Source organism: Rattus rattus, chromosome X (assembly GCF_011064425.1).
Source record: "Rattus rattus isolate New Zealand chromosome X, Rrattus_CSIRO_v1, whole genome shotgun sequence".
Classification (NCBI taxonomy): Eukaryota; Metazoa; Chordata; class Mammalia; order Rodentia; family Muridae; genus Rattus; species Rattus rattus.
The window spans coordinates 37677701-37684010 of NC_046172.1; the positions used below are offsets into that span (position 1 = coordinate 37677701).

The 6310-nt window shown below is 39.5% G+C and overlaps 1 pseudogene; it reads left to right on the top strand.

Moving 5' to 3' along the window:
- Positions 1–610: 610 nt before the first annotated feature.
- On the top strand, positions 611–2323 carry LOC116887836 (annotated as a pseudogene).
- Positions 2324–6310: the final 3987 nt, after the last annotated feature.

The following is a 6310-nucleotide window of genomic DNA, read 5'->3' on the forward strand; positions in this document are numbered from 1 at the left end:
AGATCGATCCATGCTTATCACCACGCACAAGCTTAAGTCCAGTGGATCAAGGACCTCACATCAAAACCGATGCACTACACACTAATAGAAACAAAAAGTGGAAGAGTCTTTGAACACATGGGCACTGGAAATTTTCCTGAACAAAACACCAATGGTTTATACTCTAAGACCAAAATCGACAAATGTGATATCATAAAACTACCAAAACTACATGAGGCAAAAATTTCTTATTAAGACAAATAGCAACCAACAGATTGGAAAAAATCTTTACCAACCCTACATCTAATAGAGGGGCTAATGTCAAAATATACAAAGAACTCAAGAAGTTGGGCTCAGAGCAAATAACCCTATTAAAATGGGGGAAGAAGCCAAACAAACCATTCTCAGGTGAAAGATTATCAAAATGCACAAAAAACACCTAAAGAAATGTTCAACATCCTTAAGCCATCAGGGAAATGCAAATCCAAAGACTGGATAAGTGGATTTTAGCCAAAAAAGCTCAAATTACCTAAGATTAAATCCACAGACCACAGGAAGCTCAAAATGAAGGATGACCAAAATGTGATACTCCCAATCCTTCTTAAAAGGGGAAAATATCCATAGAGGGGATATGGAAAAACAAAGTTTAGACAATAACTCAAGGAATGGCTTTCAGAGCCTGGACCCACATGTGGCCCTATATCTGACAGCCACCAAAACTAAGGTAAGATTCAGTGAAGCTAAAAATGCTTACATGGAAAGGGACGGACATATCTCTCCTGAGACACATCAGCATTCTCAATACAGAGGTCAATGCTATCAGCAAAACACTGAACTAGAACATGACCCCTTGGAGAATTAGAGGAAGTATAGAAAGAGCTTGGAGGAGCTTTTAATCCCATAAAAACAACAAATGCCAACCAACCAGAGCTTCTCCAGGACTAAACCACTACCAAAAGAATATACATGGACTAACCAGGGGCTCCAACTACATATGTAGCATATAGCAGGAGAATAGCCTTGACCAGGCACACAGGAGGCCTGGTCCCAAGTTAAAGTTGTGACCCCAGTTAGGGGGGGTCAATAAAGGGGATGTATAGAGATGGATGCCCGTGTGGGGGGGGGGGGGATGGAATGGGGATTGTGGGCAGGAAACCCAGGAAGGGAATAACGTTTGAAAATATAGTAAAAGAAATATATCTAATAAAAAAAGAAAAAAAGAAGCAAAAGCAAAGAAAAAAGGAAGGAAGGAAGGAAGGAAAGGAAGGAGGAGGAGGGAGGGGAGGAGGGAGAGGAGGGAGAAACAGGCAAACGAACGAACAAAAAAGCATATCATATATAAAGCACCAAAACTTTACAAAGCAAGAAATGAAATAATGTATGTGATAATCATCGATACGTAGCTATTGCTACTAACAATCAATTGCTCAATGTTAAATTAAAAAGAATTTATCTGTGATTCAACTGGAAATCTGGCTTTGACACTAAACTGGGGATTATCAGCATCATTTTTTGAACCATTCTTTGCCTGTTTGTCTGTGGAAGATGAACAAATAGAAAAAAGCTACTTGAATGTGCTTTACTTAAATTGGGAGAGGCAAAGAAATCTACCACAGCACAGAAAATACTATGCAATTCTAAAGTCTACACTTGATCTTGAAATGGCACAGACAAACCAGCAAATTATTGGCTAGGGAGCAGGAAACGCCATCGTGGGTGTTGACATTCGCCACAAGGACCGAAAGGTTCAGCGCAAGGAGCCCAAGAGCCAGGACATCTACCTGTGGCTGCTAGTCAAGCTGTACAGGTTTCTGGCCAGACTGGACCAACTCCACCTTCAATCAGGTTGTGCTGAAAAGGTTATTTATGAGCCGCACTAACTGCCACCCTGTTCCTGTCCCTGATGATCCGGAAGATGAAGTTTGGTCGGGAGAGAAACAAAACTGCCAAGGTTGGGGGACGGTCAGATGATGTGCGATTCTGGGGAAGTGCCCAAAGCTGAAGGTGTGTGCACTGAGGGTGAGGGCCCGGGTTGAGCCCTCAGGCTGGTGTACCTGACCTTCGACCACCTGGCCCTGAGTCTCCCCAGTAATGGCTTACAGTGCTCCTGTCTGAGTCCTGAAGGGCAGGAGGTTAGCCCGACACTTTGGCAGGCCCCAGGAACCCACACACACCGACCAAACCCTATGCCATTCAAGGGCTGGAGTTTGAGCGTGCCAGTCGCCGAAGGAGCCAGCCTCGGCTGGGCTGCAAAAACCAACCCTGGCTCTTACTATTAATAAAAAAGCACGATGTTAAAAAAAGAAAAAAAAGATCAATATTTTTATATAAGGTTATTATATAATGAATCATATATTAAAAAGTTTACCTTTACTTGATATAAGAGCATTCTGGACTAGACGGCAAATTCCAAGCAAGGTTTAACTCACTTCCAGAAATGGGACATTGCTGTTTAAGATTGACTATATTGGATTTTATTTTAGAATTAATCTTGTCTGGCCATGTATGGATGGTGAGGACATTCGCCTTGGACTGTAACTCCGTGGCCAAGTAGATCAGAGGTTTTTTTTTATCATTTATCAAAATAATGTCTTTTATTGCCAACAGATTATCATCAACCAAAACAAGAAAAGGCTGAACAAACCTTGTTGACAAAAAGAAAAGTGAAATGCAAATAGCAGAATGAGACCTTTCACAGATATTAAACTGAGAGTGGAGGAAAGTCAAAGAAAAACTGGGTGTTAGTAAACAACAGGTGAGCCACCTTCCCAGTTGTTGCTCATTTCTGGAATTCAGAATATATATTCATTATTAATAACCTATTAAGTATGTTAATACTACCTCACACCTGTTCAAACTTTACAGTACCTGTAATATAGACAGACTATTATAAAAATACTCTGATCCCTGGTAGGCTGAGATTAGTAACCTTAGCTTCACATCTCTCTTTAACCACATAGACTTCTCCACCATGAAGGACTATATTCAAATAAAGTCCTTCTATATTGGAACATAAAAAAAAATTATTGGCTAGGAACACATGGCTAAGTCCTATATCACTGGAACAGGCAGACATACTTCTTCTGTAAGAAAAACAAGTCTGTATTTACTGAAAAGCAACTCAATCCGCCAAACCAGTATTTGGTTTCACTGATGTGATAACACAGTCCTGGAGCATTCAACATGATAGTTGGATTTGAACAGGCTTTCTCAGGTAGTTAGTAACTGTTGGTACTTTCTTGACAGTTCTTGTTATAAACCATGACTCAAGACCAATTTGTCAACAATCTATAAAATATTTTATGCCTTATGTTCTGTCAACAAGGAGGTAAGTTACTATTTCCTTATTGTCAAGAAGTTAGAGAAATGTAGTAAATTTTCTCAACTTGAACTGACTAAAGAAGAAAAATTATTTTATATCATCTTACAATCAATATACATGCCTTTTCAAGGATACTTTTATGATGAAACTAGCTGATAGTTTTTTCCAACATATTATTTCTATTAATTAATTGGGAATTCTATACAGTGCACCCCAATCATTCTTGCTTCCAGTTTTCCCAGGTCCACTCCCCACCTTTTTGTCCTCCCCAAAAAAGAGAAGGAAAAATACACCAAATTTAATTTGTGTTGCCCATATACTCAGTGCAGCAGGTCAAATCCAGTAGCCAACCCTTTAAAAAATTGAGTTCTTGCTACCACCCCCCCAACTTCCCCAAAATCATCAACAGGGGGCTGCATTTCTGCTATCTAATAATTTAAGGCAGTGGTTTTTAAACCTTCCTACTGCTGTAACCTTTAAATACAGTTCCTTATGGTGTGGTGACACCCATCATAAAATTATTTCATTGCTACATCATGACTTTAATTTTGTTTCAGTTATGAATCATAATGTAAATATCTGATATAAAGGAAGTATATCTGGCAAGCAACTCCTGTAAAAGAATCATTCAACATTCCTTCTCTATGCCAAAAGTATGAGAAGAGGAAGAGGAAGGAGGGGAGGATATAGGAGGAGGAGGAGGAGGAGGGAGGAGGAGGAGGAGGAGGAGGAGGAGGAAGAAGAAGAAGAAGAAGAAGAAGAAGAAGAAGAAGAAGAAGAAGAAGAAGAAGAAGAAGAAGAAGAAGAAGAAAAGAAGAAGAAGAAGAAGAAGAAGAAGAAAAAGAAGAAGAAGAAAAGAAGAAGAAGAAGAAGAAGAAGAAGAAGAAGAAGAAGAAGAAGAAGAAGAAGAAGAAGAAGAAGAAGAAGAAGAAGAAGAAGAATAAAGAAGAAAGAAGAAGACAGCAGCTATGACTTACAGGTTGAGACCTGCTGTTTTTTGGTTTTGTTTTGTTTTTAATTGCCTTTATGTTTTTATAGTCCAATCATTATACCCCTCCTGGTCTGCCCTCCCACAGGTACTCACCCCATTCTTCCTACCCTTGTCTCCTAGAGGATGTCCCTACTCCCCTACCCTTACCCCTGATCCCTGCCAGATCTCCCTCTTCTTTGGGACCTCAAGTTTCTCCAGGGTTAGGCATGTATTCTCTCATGAGGCCAGACCATGCAGTCCTCTATCCTCTGCTGTATATGTGTACAGGAACTAAGATCAGCTCATTTATGCTGCCTGGTTGGTGACTCAGTGTCTAAGAGATCTCAGGGATCCAGGCTAGTTAAGATTGCTGGTCTTCCTATGGGGTCACTCTCCTCCTCAGCTTCTTTGAGTCTTTCCCTAATTCAAACACAGGGATCCCTGATTTCATAATGGTTGTGGGTTGGGTAAGTATCTGCATCTGTCTCAGTCAGTTGATTATTGGGTATCTCAATGGAAAGGCATGCTAGGCTCCTATCTATTAGCATCATAGCATCAATAATACTGTCAGGCCTTGGAGCCTCCCGTCAAGATGAATCCCAAGTTGGGTCTCTCACTGGACATCCTTTCCCTCAGTCTCTTCTCCATTTTTGTCCCTGCAGTTCTTTTAGACAAGAACAATTCTGTTTAATAGTTTTGACTATGGGATGGCAACCCCATTTCTCTAAGTGATTTCCTGTCTTTTTACTAGAGGTGGCCTCCACAAGTTCCCTCTCCCCACTCTTGAGTGTTTCTAAGGTCCCTCCCTTTGAGTCTTGAGAGCCTCTCACCTCTCAAGTCTCTGGTACATTCTAGAGGTTCCCCAAATCCCACCCACCCCCCGAGATTGCATATTTCCATTCATTCTGCTGGCCTTCAGGGCCTCCCCCAACTACACCTAATATATGAGTAAGGAAAAGAAAGAAACTCATTTAGAAAAGCCAAAATGAGATTAATTCATTTGGACAACAAAAATTCATTAATAGGATAAAGGCTAAATATAAAATTGAGAAATCATTTTGTAAAATTTAATTCTTTGTACCATGTATTTCTATATGACTTTAAGAAAGACATACTTCCTGGACCCCTTTCTCTCATTAAAATACAGGTTCAACATGAGATACTGTTTCAAAAATAAAACAATTGGAGAAATGTTCAACATATAATATATACATTTATCAAACTTTAAAAAAATAATGAACCTGGAAGGCTAGCTCCCTTGGTAAAGTGTCTTAAAAGCATGAGAATTTGAGTTTTGTCCCCAGAACCTCTGTAAAAATTGAAACAAACAACTAGACCTGAGGACTGTGATATTAAATTCGGAACTGGAGAGGCAGAGAAAGGAGAAACCCTGAGAGTCATTGGTCAGCTAGACAAGCCTACTTGGTGAACTTCAAAAGACCCTGACCCCAAAAAAATAAATAAAAGAAAGGAAAATAAGAAAAATGGTCAATACAACCTGAGAAATGTCACCCATTATTGTCCCCTGTTTTGTGCACACACACACACGCACACACACACACACACTCACACACGCACATCTCAACTATGTATATGTTAGAATTTTAATGCTAAATTCCTTGACCTTCCCAATAGTATAATTTTATATTCCATATGTCAGATTAGCATATATAATAGGAAGCAGAGAATAGAAGATAAAATAGAGGGAGAAAGGAAAAAATAGGTCTCAAGCATTAAAGGCAGAAGCACAATTAAAAAAACAACATTAAAAGAAGCAGACTCAAACACAAGGATTGAATTTGTGAATGAGGAGCAAAGCCCACAAGGTGCACAACTATGTGACCTTATGTTGAGCTCTCTCTTGCTCCTGGAACATTCACTTACAGTATTACATCAGAAAGATGGTGACTAACAGGCCTTTGAAGATGATAAAATTATTTACCTCCCACATTGGTAGTTCATAGGCTTAGATGATGCTTTAAGTCCCTGGCTATACACATCATAGACAATATTTCTTTTCATGTAATAGAAAAGGTTTT